The 15856-nt window shown below is 28.5% G+C and overlaps 8 non-coding genes across 8 annotated transcripts; all 8 read right to left on the bottom strand.

Moving 5' to 3' along the window:
* Positions 1-6583: 6583 nt before the first annotated feature.
* ONS95_011814 lies at positions 6584-6655 on the bottom strand. Its single transcript has one exon. It is a non-coding gene; the product is annotated as a tRNA-Ile (tRNA).
* Positions 6656-7050: 395 nt separating this feature from the next.
* On the bottom strand, positions 7051-7121 carry ONS95_011813. The gene has a single exon. It is a non-coding gene; the product is annotated as a tRNA-Gly (tRNA).
* A 72-nt stretch (positions 7122-7193) lies between these two features.
* Positions 7194-7265, bottom strand: ONS95_011812. The gene has a single exon. It is a non-coding gene; the product is annotated as a tRNA-Lys (tRNA).
* Positions 7266-8468: 1203 nt separating this feature from the next.
* Positions 8469-8540, bottom strand: ONS95_011811. The gene has a single exon. It is a non-coding gene; the product is annotated as a tRNA-Val (tRNA).
* A 20-nt stretch (positions 8541-8560) lies between these two features.
* ONS95_011810 lies at positions 8561-8633 on the bottom strand. The gene has a single exon. It is a non-coding gene; the product is annotated as a tRNA-Asp (tRNA).
* A 903-nt stretch (positions 8634-9536) lies between these two features.
* Positions 9537-9607, bottom strand: ONS95_011809. The gene has a single exon. It is a non-coding gene; the product is annotated as a tRNA-Arg (tRNA).
* Positions 9608-9626: 19 nt separating this feature from the next.
* Positions 9627-9697, bottom strand: ONS95_011808. The gene has a single exon. It is a non-coding gene; the product is annotated as a tRNA-Asn (tRNA).
* Positions 9698-13333: 3636 nt separating this feature from the next.
* ONS95_011807 lies at positions 13334-13405 on the bottom strand. Its single transcript has one exon. It is a non-coding gene; the product is annotated as a tRNA-Val (tRNA).
* Positions 13406-15856: the final 2451 nt, after the last annotated feature.

The following is a 15856-nucleotide window of genomic DNA, read 5'->3' as shown; positions in this document are numbered from 1 at the left end:
TACTTTTAACCGCCATTTTTTTCAAAATGGATCAGACTATTTATTCAATTTTCTCTATTTATGATATATGCAACGCGAAAATTAAAAACATGGCTAACATAAATATGCACACCTGTAAAAAAATAAATAAAAAAAATATATAAAAAATATATTTAATATATAAACATTTAAATTTATTTATTTAAGGATTTTATTTACTACTTACTCAGCCTTTAACTCCAAAAGCACCGTTACGGTTCTTAGAGTTTATAAGTGTATATTGTACATTTGATTTATGGTAACCTCTTAGCATGATAGTAGATAATCCTCGGAAAGAAGAATCCACATTTTTTAACCCTCCTAATCATTTCATTTTAAATACAGATCTTGATGCAGTTGCTCGGGGAGTTAATCTACCTTTTGCTTCCACTCTGATACCTCTTAATTTTAAATGTTTTAAATGATGTCTAATTACAAAACCTTTTAAAGAAATTTTTTTTTTCTTCGTATAAGATCTTTTTACAACATTTATTTGTAAATCATCCGCGGCAGGGTAGAAACTTAATAACAGATTGTTTAAATAATCTTTACCTTTGTTATAATTAAACATAGAGCTAATAATATTATTACGAATTCTATTAACCAAGAACTGGTCTTTGTTTGGTCTAGGTATTCTTTCACTTATTTTCCTAATAACAGGTAATTTAAGTTTACGTAAAGATGTTTTTAAAACTTTATATAATCTATTATTTCTATTTCTTAGTTTTAATGATACAACTTGAGTAAAAATATCACTATTTAAATGCATTTTTTTTAATTTTACTATGTTGAACTCAACTTCTTTATTATATAAAATTTTTACTAAATTAATAAGATTTGACATAAACTGATTTGTAAATTTTAAGCTATTTAACTTAAATAAATAAAAAAAGTATCGTAATTTTTTTTCTTTAAAATGTTTTATAGACTCAAGTTTAACTTGATCAAATTTAAGATAGTCTAGAGGTTTTCAACTTGAAATCTTATTAAGAAACATTATACGTTTTTCATCTTCTGTTATAATATTTGTTTTAACTAAACTTGTTAAAAATACAAAATAAGTATTTAATAACTCTACTTCGGAAGAGTTAGCGTATTTGTTAATAATGGACATAGTATATATTTCATATAAATTATCATGGTCACCTAAAATAGAAAATTCCTCTCAACTTAAGGGTCTATTATATTTTATGAGGGCTTTCCCTTCACGGTTGTATTTAACAGATTTTTTCAAATCATAACGAGGATAAAAAATTTCTTTTTTAGCCTTTTCGTAATTCTGTGATAGTAACATACCCTCTGTATTAAGAACATAAAACGTAATTAATACTTTGTTGCTTGTATGTTTTAATTCACCTCTACCTATAAAAACTTTTTTAGTAGACACTCGTCTGAATCTAAGAAGTAATTGTTTAGTTTTATTTTGTAATAAATCTCGGTTAAGTTGAAAATTAAAAAAACTTTTTAAAATATTTATAAGATTTTTATCTGCTGTAGGTAACGTTTTTATATAATTAGAGTCATATGAATATATACTATTATATCATTCTTGAGATGCAGGTGTATAATGTCTAGTTATACCCGTATCACTTTTAATATAATTCAATTGTTTATATATGGTTGTTTTACTTTTTTTGGCAAATAAAATAGGTAAATTTGGATCTAAATTTACTTGAGATGAATTCATCTCAATATTTACTTGTGTTTTTAAGTCTCTCATGTTATTTAATTTTATATCTAATTTTGCTTAATCATTAATCTAGGATTAAGTCTATTTCATTAATATAATTTATATTAATTATTAATTTGTTAAATTATTCTTAAATTACTAATTTAAAACAACCTAACTTTAAAATATTATAAAGGAAGAGAAAATTGTTGGATTCTTATTAAGGTATTATGGTATTATTTAACCAAACAAACCTTATAGTCGTTGAACGTTTTTACTATTTGAAGTAAAATTCGCTTCAAGTTAACTTATTTTAAGTCTTTCTTGAAATTAACCCAATTATTACAACATTTACTATAAATATAATAAATATTGTGGGACAATAGCTTGTTTATCCCTAGCGTAGCTTTTTCAATTATCCAAGACCTTTCCTTTCTGCATCTTGTGATCATATGCCCCGCTTACGCGACTGATAGACGTGTAAGTCAAACAGTAAAGCAAGATTAAGCCATTAAACTTGACAAGTAATAAACATAATTATATTATTAGTAATTTTATTAATCACCGGATGTGCTATATTAGTACATACCTACTAATAACATAACTAAAAACATTGGAAAACTAAAAAGTATTTTCTTAATGTTTTAATTACAACTATTTTCCATATAGTTAAAATCTTACTTGAATAAAAAATATTAGTTCTAACTCAATAGATATATAGCTGGATTAGTTATAGCACAAGCTATACCAAATAACATACTAAAAAAAAAATATACATCATTAGTATATTTAATTATCATAATTATATGACAATTTTACAAAATTAACTTTGGATACACCCAGGTACTTTTTATGGGATCTGTGCCCCGCATAAACTGCCTCCTAGCAATTGTTCCTTCAAAGAAGGTTAATGATTATCTCAAATCTCTTACAAGGCGAAGCATGCAAAAAAGTTTGAGACTTTCACGTAGAAAATCTACCAATATGATAAACTAAATAAAGGTGTTTCAATTGTGTTAACACTACCTTATAACTAAAAATCGCAATATCATATTCAATAACTAGCAACAGTAAAGCTGCATAGGGTCTTCTCGTCTAACTAGAGGTAAACTGTATCTGCACAGCTATTCCAATTTCACTGAGCCAATCATTGAGACAGCTGTTGTATCGTTAAATCATTCATGCAAGACCGCATTTAACGGCCAGGGTATTCCGCTACCTTAGGACCCTTATAGGTAAGGCCGCCATTGATCGGGGTTTCCTTCGAAGCCAAGCTTATATTAGTCGACTTAGCAAATCCGTTAACCAGCCGACATCGGGCAGAAATCACACTCAATACTTTGATTTGTTATCTTACTGCAGAGTGCTTTGTTTTAATTAAACAGTCGTACAACACTATTCCATGCTTCCTATTCTTAACCTAATATTAATTAGGAGGAATGGCTCTCCTTATCCCGAAGTTACGGTAGTTAGTTTGCCGAGTTCCTTAATGATTGTTCACTCAAACGCCTTCGTATTCTCTACTAGCTTACTGGGGGTAGTCTTTAGGTACGGTTTAGATTATCTTACTATAAAAATATTGCTCATCTGTTTTAGTTTATTGCAAATATATAGTTACTGTTTTTCCAGAACCTTCTTCACTTTATTTTTCTACCTTTTGTAATTACTTACGTTAGATTATTAAAAAGAAGGTTGTTACTTTGTGACAAAGATTTACTCATCGTTTAATCCCTTTGGATTGGTAAACTTAGAGGCCGTTACTTTATTAAAACCATAAGCTTTAGGCGAGGGTATTACCCTTTTTCGTTACTCATGTCAGCATTCTCACTTGGGTTATCTTATATTTATTCTTAAAAAGAATAAGTCCTTGATTTACCCAACGTTCTGCTACCCCATTAAATATAATAATAAATTATTAATAAATATGGACAAGGTGTCGGTATATTGTTTAGATCCGTTAAATTTTCGGTGCAACTATCAGTATAAATTAAACGCAAGCGTTTATTTATTAAACCAGTGCTCTGTTACGAGATCTTCAAAAAATGGACCGCTTCTAAGCCTATTTCCTAGTCGTATTAGATAGAAACTTCCTTAATTTCACTTAACAATAATTTTGGAACCTTAACTCTTGTTCTGGGCTGTTTCCCTTTAGACATACAACCTTATCGTACTATGTCCGATTATTCAATATTCATCATTGCCCTTCCGAGTGCGAATACTCACCGATAAAATCTTCACGATTGCCCGATATATGCAAAATTACCCCCCCTTATTCTATAACCTGGCCGAAAAAGCCAATAGAATAATAAGATAGAAGTTGCCTGAGATCACAGTTCTGTACCTGCTATGATGTGCCTTGAATTACCTACTTATATAGGTTTCGCAGAAACAGATCTACCTCTTTAGTCTTGATTTTATTAAGACAAAGCTGAGGTCCTTCTCCCTAAATAGTTAAAAACTATCCATTTAACGGATAGTAATGTATTTTTTTTTTTTTATTTTTTGTGTCCAGCTGTACAATAATATATTTTCTTTACAGGTCTTCCAGTTTTAAGTGCTTTATTTACAGCAGTTCTACTTACACCTATAGCTGCAGCTGCTTCAGTTATGTTTGTATATTCTTTTACCTCTAGTGTAGTAAGATTTTTAACTGTAACAGGTACACCAACAAGCAATATTCTAGCCGCCTTCATGTTAGCACGTGTTTCATCCGAAAGTTTTATACCTTTACGTGAGTCAGATATTTTTATTTTCTCTTTATCAGTTAAGATTCTACCTGTTGCGGCTAATGATAAGTTATTTCTTGCTTCTTCACTTAATTTTCGATCCTTTTTAAAGAACTCTAAAGTTTCATCGCTATGTTTAAAACCTAACGAAGAACCTGCTTGTTGTAATATATTATACTCAGGTTTTAATAAATCTAAATAAAACTGCTCTCTTAATATAAGATCTACATCCTCACAGTACTCAAGAATATCTAAAGTAAAATTTGAATATCCATATTTCAAAAGAGCATTATGTATAGCTGTTTTATGTTCACTTAAATGTTTAAGACTATAATATTTATATAATCTCACAGAAAAATTAACTGAACTACCTATGTAGCTTTTTTTATTTACATTGTTAGTTCAACGATATACAACTGCTTTATTTTTGTTTTCTTTTAATATACGATCTTTTTCAAGATCACAATTAATATAAGTTATTATAGGCTTTACTTCAGAAGAGTTATTACCTAATACAGATGAAAAAAGGCAACATTGTTGCCCTATAAATTTTTGTATAAAGTTTATTTGAGTAGCTTTATTTTAATTATTTAAATATTAATGTCTTTACATTCAAAACTTTAGAGGTTACACTTTCGATTCTATCAATGATTTAGGGTGCTAGCCTTCCAATGGCCCGAGTACCTTTCTACTTGTACCTCGCTTGTAGCTGCTACGGGTATCTAATCATGATAACTTGTCGACTATACTCTTAACCAAATATAGTGAACTTATTAGGATCACTAATTCTAATTGAAAAGAATAAAGTATGAACATAAACCATTAAGGCTCTTATGGGACGAATAGAAATAAAAAAAAAAAATACTATACTATCCTGCATCCTTTAGGATGAGGCTTGACTATATCTTAAGCTTGCGCTAACCAACATCTAGTCGATGAACTGCACACCATTACTTTTAAATAATGGTGCTTGGCTGCGGATTACCCATTCACTTACGTGTATCAATTTCGATTTTACCATACCACGAGTCATTACCTGTGCCACAAACTGTGTTACCACGTCTGCTTGGTTGAAATTGCTTTAGGGCTTTCCCGCAATTTGATGGTTTGAGCAGAAGGTTCACTTCTACCTACTGGCCTAAATAATTGCTTATTCTATCTTCTACCAGCTATCCTAGTCAGTGTTGTCTTTCACTAACTTACCACAGTTCTTCGGATATCTTTACAACGATAACCCGTTCGGGCTTTTATAACCCTGACTGTAGTAAGATCACCAGGCTTCGGGTCTAATTTTAGATACTAATTCATTATTTCATAATTGGTTTATCTGGGCATTATTGCTCGCATCTAATATTAACTCGCTGACCCATTATGCAAAAGGTACGCTCTTACTTTTTATTTAAACTTTACTCGAGCTGCTTATAAGACTACTATTTCAAACCGTTCCTTCATAGTACTTTTACGCTATCGCTTATATATTATATTTAGCCTTAGAGGAAGGTTCCCCTTTACATTCAAACAGGTTTTGCCCATTTTACTTATTATATATCTACCATATCTTCGAATTATTCTTCTAGTCTATGACCTATATTTGAAGGCTCTTCTACTTTCATTCACACTAATTATAGAATCTCGTTTGATTTCTTTTCCTGAAGTTACTAAGATATTTCAATTCACTTCGTTTATTATTGAATTTCTCTAAGAGTTCATGTGTATTTTACTACCAGATATTTCACCGGATTAAAGAACAACTAATATTACAATTTCTTCACGCAATACACATTTTAAATTTCTTTACTCTCTTTAATATATAGCTAGGTATCCCTAATAGTCTCTTTATATACTTTCCTATGCATAAATGCATAGAAATTACTTATAGATATCTTACACATTACTAATACAACCTTATTAACCTACATTCATTAAGATATTGTATTCGGATTATTATGATTCGAACATAACAGATCCTCAACCCAAATGAGGCGCCTAACCAACCTGGCTCTAATCCGTTTTATTTATCTTTAAAAGAAGAATTCCAGAGAATATCCGATTTGAACGGATGTGATCTATTAAATCAAATAAGTTTCAAGCTTATCACTTTAAACCACTCAGTCAATTCTCTTTTATTGCCTATTATCTAATATTATTAAATAATATTAAGTAATATTCATGATTCCTCAGAGACTTGAACTCTAAACACATCCTTATCAAGAATACGCTTTACCAATTAAGCTAAGGAACCTTGATTTAATATATGAATGTAATTTGTAAATATATTGTTAAAATACGCAAAATGGATAATATAAATAAAATTTATATATCACTAAGCAAGAGCACTCAGATTTGAACTGAGAAAGTGAAGTTTGAAGCTTCAAATTTTACCATTAAACTATGCTCTTATAATTAGTAGAGATGTTATTGTTACATATTAATAACATCTTAATAAAAATACCGGAAAAGAGATGATTCGAACATCCAGGTGCATAACACAATATTTAGCAAATATCTCGCTTTACCCATAGCAACTTTTCCTATTTTTATTTTTAATTAACCCATCAAATCAGGAAAAAAAATATAAAAACTATTAGAACTTTCATATACAGCATAATATTAATATGCTGAATTATAATTATAGTATACGGCCAGCCGAATTCGAATCGACACAAATCGTTTGGAAGACGAAAGGTCTACCATTAACCTATGGCCGTTTATTTTTTTTTGTATATTTATTGTTACCAGTTTTGTCAAAACAATAATCATATTTTTTATCTGTAAACATATAAGACCTATGGGATTCGAACCCATATAACGAAGATTAAAAGACTAGTGTTTTACCGTTAAACTAAGATCTCTTTAGATTTTTAAATCTAAATTTAGGGTATTTTAAGCCTTAAGGCTTAAAATAAGATACCGTAGGTACAAAATCTAGTACAATATACACTATAATATAGCTTAGACATATAAAGAAAATAATTTATATTATTTATCTATAAATCTAATATAACATAAGCTTCTAATAAACATATAATAAAAACATTATCTTTATTACTTAGAAGAACTAGATGGAACAAAGAGGCTAATTAATACAGAATAGGTAAGATAATATATCTACGAACCCCAGTAGTAAATTGAAATAAAAAGGAATAGCCATACCACATCCACAAAATGTCAATATAAAATACTAGACTCAAGACCTAAATGATGATTTTCTGTTGAGTGGTATGCTAAAACACGTCACAAACCGACAGCAATAAAAGCTGTACCTATCATAACATGAAGCCCATGAAAACCAGTACCAAAATAAAAACATGACCCAAAAGCACCATCACTTATAGTGAAAGAAGAAACAGTATACTCTACACCTTGGAAACCTGTGAATATAACTGCTAATATAACAGTAGCAACTAAACCATATAAAGCTCCACTTCTATTACCTTGTATCAAAGAATGATGAGCATATGTCACTGTAACACCAGAAGATAATAATATAACAGTGTTAAGTAAAGGTAATTCAAATGGATTAATTGCTTCTATACCCATAGGAGGTCATTGAGCTCCTAATTCTACAGTAGGTGATAAGGCACTATGAAAAAAGGCTCAAAAAATAGCTAAGAAAAATAATGCTTCTGAAACTATAAATAAAGCCACACCCATGTTTAACCCTCTTTGTACAGCTAATGTATGGTTACCTAAATATGTACCTTCACTTATAACGTCTCTTCATCATAATGACATAGATGAAATAAGTGTTACAAAAGCTAAAGATAAAAATGTTTCTGCATTATTAAAACCGTGCATTGTTAATACACCACTAGTTGTTAATGTTAATAATGCAATACAAGTATATAAAGGTCAAGGTGACGGTGATACTAAATGAAAAGGATGAGCTTGGAAATTACTTCTTGTCAAATTAGTCATTTACATTTATTATTATAAATAATTATGTGTTTTAATATATATAAAACTTTTTTTGATTAAAAAAGAGAGATATATTAATATATGCATACCAGAGGTATATAATTTTGGCGTAATATATATTACTATATATTAAGGATTAAGGAATAGGTGACTTGAACACCTAGCCTACCGTGTGTAAAACGGTTGCTCTACCATTAAGCTAATCCCTTTATAGTTTATATTATCTTTACGGGCTAGGTCGGGTTCGAACCGACATTTGCTTTCTTGACAAAAAAGTTTCTTACCAATTAGAAGACTAACCCTTATTATACTTTAAATTATACTAATAGTATATATTAAATATAATAAAAATATTTAGGTAAGAATAAAACTAACAATTTAGTTAGTTATTAAATCCTTAAATGATTTATGATTAATTTTTTTGTTTTATTGTAATAACAATAGCACCAACCATTGCTAACAATAGTATAATAGAAGTTAATATTAATCATATACTATAACTAGTGTACATAATATTTCCTATACTAGAGATATGGCTAGTTTCGGCTAAATTACCATCTCATATTTTACTAGTAACAAATGAAATTTCACCGTTGTCTAATTCAGTACCATTTAATTTAAAGAATTTATTTAAACTATCACTATAATTATGAGATCAAATATCATTTATAGTATTGTTTAAATAAACAGTATAACTATTAAAAGTAGCAACACTATAAGGCAATATTTGATATAAAAGATAGTTGAAAACTATAGTAATAAAAATAGCTAAAGGTATGCTATTACTAGTATTACTTAATAGTTCACTTATTCTAACATTAATTAACATTAAAATAAATAAAAATAAAATTGACACTGCTCCGACGTATACTAATAAGTAAGAAAGACCAATAAAATTTAAACCTAATACCATTAGGTAACTAGCTATACTTAAAAATAAACCTATTAAAAATAATACAGAAACAATAGGATTTTTACTAATAATAACTAATATTCCACATAATATAGCTGCTATAGATATAATATCTAATATTTCTGATCTATAACCATTAGTGAAAGTTTCATTTAAAATATATAGACTATTCATGAATAAAAAAAGGAATAAAAAAACCTCTATATTTAATTAAAGTTTAATTAAAGTAATTTAACTACCATTATTAAAAATATTTTTAACGAAAGAGGAAAGAGTAGTTAAATAAGAATATAGACGTGTATAAGACTTGAACTTATATACTTGTGGCCGAAACACAAAACTTTACCATTAAGTCAACACGCCATACGTATTCTTAGTGCCTAGCCCCTAAGATGAATTGAACATCTATCGGAATATTAACAGTATTCCGCTCTACCATTGAGCTATAAAGGCCTAAGATAATTAGGAAGAAAAGGACTCGAACCTTCGACAGCTTATTGCTATTGAGTTTACAGCTCAACCCGTCATACCAACAAACGGAACCTTCCTTAGTATAATATAAGTACTTATAACCCAAAGGAGCTGGTTTATAAGTATATATTATACAGTATATATAAAATATATGCATTGTTAACATTAATCAATCCCGTGCAATTTCCACTACACGAACCGTATTTCGACTTAACACCAATCAAAGTCACGCATACGAAAATCTCCCATAAAAATAACTAGAACTAATTTACTAGAGTAAAAATAAATGGAAGACCAAACTTATTGCACACACTTCTTTCGGCGCCTGACGAGTAGTTAGTACCTATCTGAGAAAAAATTCACCGTGACGTGGTGATTCACGATTACTAGTAATTCCTTATTCATGCAGTCGAATTTCAGACTACAATCCTTGTTATATCCTACTTTATTAGATTAGCTCCAATTCACATTATCGCATCATTTTGTATAGGAATATGTGGCACGTCTATCGCCCACAACATTAAGGCCATGATGACTTGTCTTGGTCCCTGTTATCATATCCGATATGATGGTGAACTGCTTTATTTAGATTAAATCGCAAATAAAGCAAGGGTTTCCGTTAATTTAATGGAATTAACCAATATCTCACGACATTAACTGAAGACAGCCGTGCAACGCTTGTAATATATTCTATATTTCTTATTATAATATAAGACTTCCTTAATATAATATTCAAGTTGTGGTAAGGTTTTTCGCGTAACTACGAATTAAATAACATACTTCACTACTGGTTTCAGAAACGGTCTAATGATTTCAGTTCCTGCGTTGCCACATTACTCTTGAGGTGAAATGCTTACACTTTCATTTATAGACTAAATAATTTTATCTAACCTATGGCATTCATCATTATCTGCTTGGACTACTAGGGTATCTAATCCTGTTCGCGACCCAAGCCTTCGTCCCTCAACGTCAGTTATTAGATAAAAGGTTGCTTTCGCCTTTACCAGTCCTCATGGTATTAAAAAATTTCAACTCTACTCCACAAATACTCACCTTCTCATATATAACTCTAGTATAACCGTTTCCTATTAAAGACTAATTATACCGTCTAGGTACCCTTTAAACCTACTAAAGATGAATAACACTAGTCTTCTACGTATTACCGCGACTGCTGGCACGTAATTTGGTCAAGACATATAGACAGGAAATTGTCATAATCAGTATCCTATCTAGAACTTTATTCGATAAAATCGATATTACTTTGTCCACTGAAGTATTACTTCCTCGCGCCTTGCGGTGAGTGGTAAATTAATTGATCCCACAACGGCAGCAAAAAAAGATCAAAATGAATAATCTTTTATATACAAAATCAGAAGTTTTGTATATAATTAATTAAACAGCCAAAATAACTAGCGGAAGCTATTCATTCCCCCAAGTTGCTGGTTCAGCCGTTAGGCTATTGACCAAGATTCCCCACTGCTGTACTATACGTATTGGGGTTTTTTCAGACCCAATGTGATCGATCGACCTCTCAGCCTCGACTACGGAATTTTAAGCTAGTTAAACCATTACTTTAACTACTACCTATCCGAAACACTTATTGTCCTCTTAAAGCGGAAGTTTAGTTCCTTTCATTGCGATTATAAGGTATTTATAAACCTTACTTTAAGGCAGCCAAAATGTTATATACTCACCTGTACACCACTTCTAATGAAATAGATGATAAAAAATCATTAATTAGATTAGACGTTCGATTAGCATGTGTCAAGCACTTGGACAGCGTTCATTCAGAGCCATCATCAAACTCAATTTATAGGTATAGAAAATATAAACTTTTACTAATTTAAGAAGTACATTACTATACCATTACTAATACATCTTAACTTAATTAATAAAAAAAAATTTTTTTTTTATTAAGATATTTTTTTTGTTTTTGGATAATTTTAAGCCGGATCCTGTTATAGTTATTAGTCTATAATAAGGCCTAATGTCAAGCTTGCGTTCTCATTAATATTCTTTTACTGTATATATTTTTTTTTGATATGTTGATTTTTTTTTTATTGTTGTTATTTTATATCGTTGTTTTTTATTATTTGTTTTACATACATTTACCTATAGTTTTTTGAACTATAGAAAGATATTAAATATTTTCTATTTAACACTCAAGTTTTTACCCAACACTCATTTTTAGGTGTTGACATTCAATAAGCACCGGACTTTCCTATACTATACTAAATATAGCACTTGTACTATTAGTATCACAAAAACATACTTTATTATTTATACAGTTTAGCACAGTAAAAGGTATAAAAAAAATTTATATATTTACTATAGATTAATGTAAATCTAAAGCATCTTTAATATAACTACTAGTTAAAACTACAAATACTTGAGCTTGTATAAAGGCAATACCTAATTCTAAACCTGAAAAGGCTATTATAAATGCTAAAGGTATTAAACCTAAAAAGAAGAAAATAAATCCAGAAGTCATAATGTTATATGTAAATCCTGCTAAAATGTTTAATAACATATGACCACTTAATATGTTGGCACCCAATCTAAGACCTAAAGAAACATTTCTAGATAAGTATGATATAAACTCTATTAATACTAATAGAGGTAATAATGCTAAAGGACAACCTGCAGGCACTAATAAAGAAAAAAATTCTAAACCGTGTTTTTGGAAACCTAATATAGTTGCACCTAACACTACAGTAAAACTAAGAGCAAAAGTAAATATGAAATGACTTGTTGAGGCAAAACTGTAGGGTACCATACCAATTAAATTATTTACTAATATAAATATAAATAAAGTATAGATAAAAGGGAAATATATTTGTCCTTTAGTAGGGTTTATTTGGTTTGTTACTATACTATGTATAGTGGCATAAATGGTTTCTTGACTTATTGATCAACTATTACTTACAACTTTATTATAATTAGTAGCTAAAACATTCAATGTTAATACAAAGAAAGCACCTATTGTTAAATATAATCCTATATTAGTTAATGATATATGTAAATTACCGAATATAGGGGCATCTAAACTTAATAAGTTCCTAATTTCAAACTGATCTAAGGGACTTGTGATTGTTGTATAAGCTAAATTAGACATTTGCTAGTTTACTTTTTTATTTTTATTGATATATTCTAACTTAATCCTTTTTATAGACTAAAACTTTAATTGCGAATAACTTTAAACCTATATTATAACCTTTTTATATATGCTTAAATTTTTAATTACGAGGTACTTTGAATCTATATGTTAAACGTTATATTTGTTTATAAACCTATAAGGGTTAAATATGACGTTTAACATAACAGAAAAGAGAGAAATTATAATAAATATTATAATTTACTTATAAATATTCTAGTAATAAATAATCGTACAAATCTTGGTAATATAAATTTAGAAAATACGTATATCATAATTACAAGTAATATAAAAGCAAATGTTACCTGATTTATAAAATAGAATGGAACTAATTGTGGCATATTATATTTTTTATATTTTTCAATGTTATAGTTATCTATTTTTACATTATTATATAATTAAATATAAAGATTATTCTGACACATGTAAATTTTCCTTTACATATATTACTATATATAAAAGATTAAGGAATAGGTGACTTGAACACCTAGCCTACCGTGTGTAAAACGGTTGCTCTACCATTAAGCTAATCCCTTTATAGTTTATATTATTTTAATAGTAATAAATATCTATATTTGAAAAATATAAACCTAGCATATTATGTGGGTTTTTACAGCTACTTATAGTTTTTATTTAACATTAATGTTAAAGATTTTTTTATATAATCTTCAGATTTAACTATTGTATATTAAAGATGAAACGGAGTAATGTAAACCGTCTAAAATTGGAGCAGGATATACACCCAATACAACTGTAAATATCACTAATGTAAGTAATATAAAAAATTCACGTTTATTAACATCACTTATGTTAGCTTCGAAAAATTTACTGAAAGATCCTCCAAAAGCTATTCTGTTAAACATATATATAGTATATGCAGCAGAAAACACTATAGATGAACTAGCAAATACACCTAGTAAAGGTAATCTTTCAAATACACCATAAAGAGACATAAATTCACCTACAAAATTTAAAGTAAGAGGAACTCCACAATTACCTAAAGATAAAATGAAGAATAAGATAGAAAATAATGGCATTATCTGAGCAATACCTCTGTAGAAACTAATTAACCTAGTTCCAGATCTATCATATAATACACCTCCAGCACAAATAAATAAACCACTAGAAACAAAACCGTGTGCTAAACCTAAAGCTATACCACCTTCTATACCTTGTATAGTATTACTAAATACACCGATAAGGTAAACAGCTGCGTGTGATACAGAACTATAAGCTATAAGTTCTTTGATATCTATTGTTCTTAAAGTACTAAAACTAGCATATATAATAGTAATAACACCGATAAGATATATAATATATGTATAATCTAAAGAAGCTTTAGGTAATAAAGGTAATATTAATCTGAAAATACCATATAAACTTAGCTTAAGCACAATAGCAGCTAATATTATACTACCACTTAGGGGTGACTCTACATGAGCTTTTAATAATCAAGTATTTAAGAATATCGTAGGTGTTTTTACAGCGAATGCTATAAATATACCATAAAATAAAAATAATTGTGTTGAATAATTAAAATTAGTTTTGTATAAAGCATCAAAATCTGTTGTACCCATTATAGAAGACATAGCTAATATAGATAATAATAAGAATAATGAACCAAATAAAGTGTATAAAAATAGATAAAAACTAGCCCTTACTTTATTACTTGATCCAAATAAACCTATTAGTATAAATAACGGTGGTAATATACTTTCGAAAAAAATATAAAATAATAATATATCTAATACTAAAAATACAGCTAACAATAATGATTCTAACAATAAAATTATTATTACAAATGATCTCACATTTTCATTTATAGAATTCCAATTACTTAATAATGCAATTGGTGTGATAATAGTTGTCAACAGAACAAAATATATAGACAAACCATCTAAGCCTAAATAAAAATCAAAAGAACTAATTTCATGATATTCTTGTACAAACTGGAACTGGTTACTACTGAAGTCAAACAGTATAAATATAATTAATGATACTATAAGGTTTACGATAGAAGTACTTAAGGCTATTGTTTTAATACGATTAATGTTTAAAAAAGACAATTCGTAAGACATACCTGTGGATATAGTAAATACACCCAGTATAGGAATTAATAATAAAAGTGTAAGTAACATAATTTATAAAAAAAAAAAAACACAAATTTCCCTCAGGATTAAATATTAAATTTAATCTTTACTAATACCATATATAACTATAAGGTAAACCGCGCTAAAATAAAATTTTAAATATATTATACCTATTAAAAGTTTTTATTGATTTTATTAATTTAATTAAAACATAAAGTTAATGAAATTTTTTTACAATAAAGAAATATTACTGGGTATTATTTCAAAGCTATATAGTATACAGGGTACAAGTATAACAAAGGCAATAACAATAGGTAACAATATAGTTCAACAAAAAGACATTAATTGATCAAATCGTATTCTAGGAAATGAGGCTCTAGCTCATATGAAAATAAAAATCATAGTACATGATTTTACACCTAAAGTTAAACCATATAATAATCCTTCTATTAAAGGACCAGAGAATAAGCTTTCATTATGTAAATTATTTATATAATATTCAAAATTTATATATTGCATTAATGTAAACAAAGGTAAATAATCATAAAGATAACCACCTAAGAATAATATACTAGTTAATATACAAATTAAAACAATACTACCATATTCAGCTAAGAAAAAGAATACGAATACAACAGCAGCGTGTTCTGTCATAAATCCACTAACAAGTTCTGATTCTGCTTCGGCTAAATCAAAGGGTGCTCTGTTAGTTTCCGCTATAGATCCTATGAAGAATATTATAAAAACAGGAAATAGAGGTATTATAAATCATATAGCTCTTTGAGCTTCAATATTAACAGTAAGATTTAGACTACCTGTTAACATAACAACAAGTAATATAGCTGAACTTAATATTAATTCATAGCTAATTAATTGTGCGGTACTTCTAAGTGAACC

The sequence above is a fragment of the Cadophora gregata genome (assembly GCF_030347475.1).
Source record: "Cadophora gregata isolate MNR1 chromosome Unknown scaffold_54, whole genome shotgun sequence".
Classification (NCBI taxonomy): domain Eukaryota; kingdom Fungi; phylum Ascomycota; class Leotiomycetes; order Helotiales; family Ploettnerulaceae; genus Cadophora; species Cadophora gregata.
This window is presented reverse-complemented; position numbering and strand designations above follow the sequence as displayed.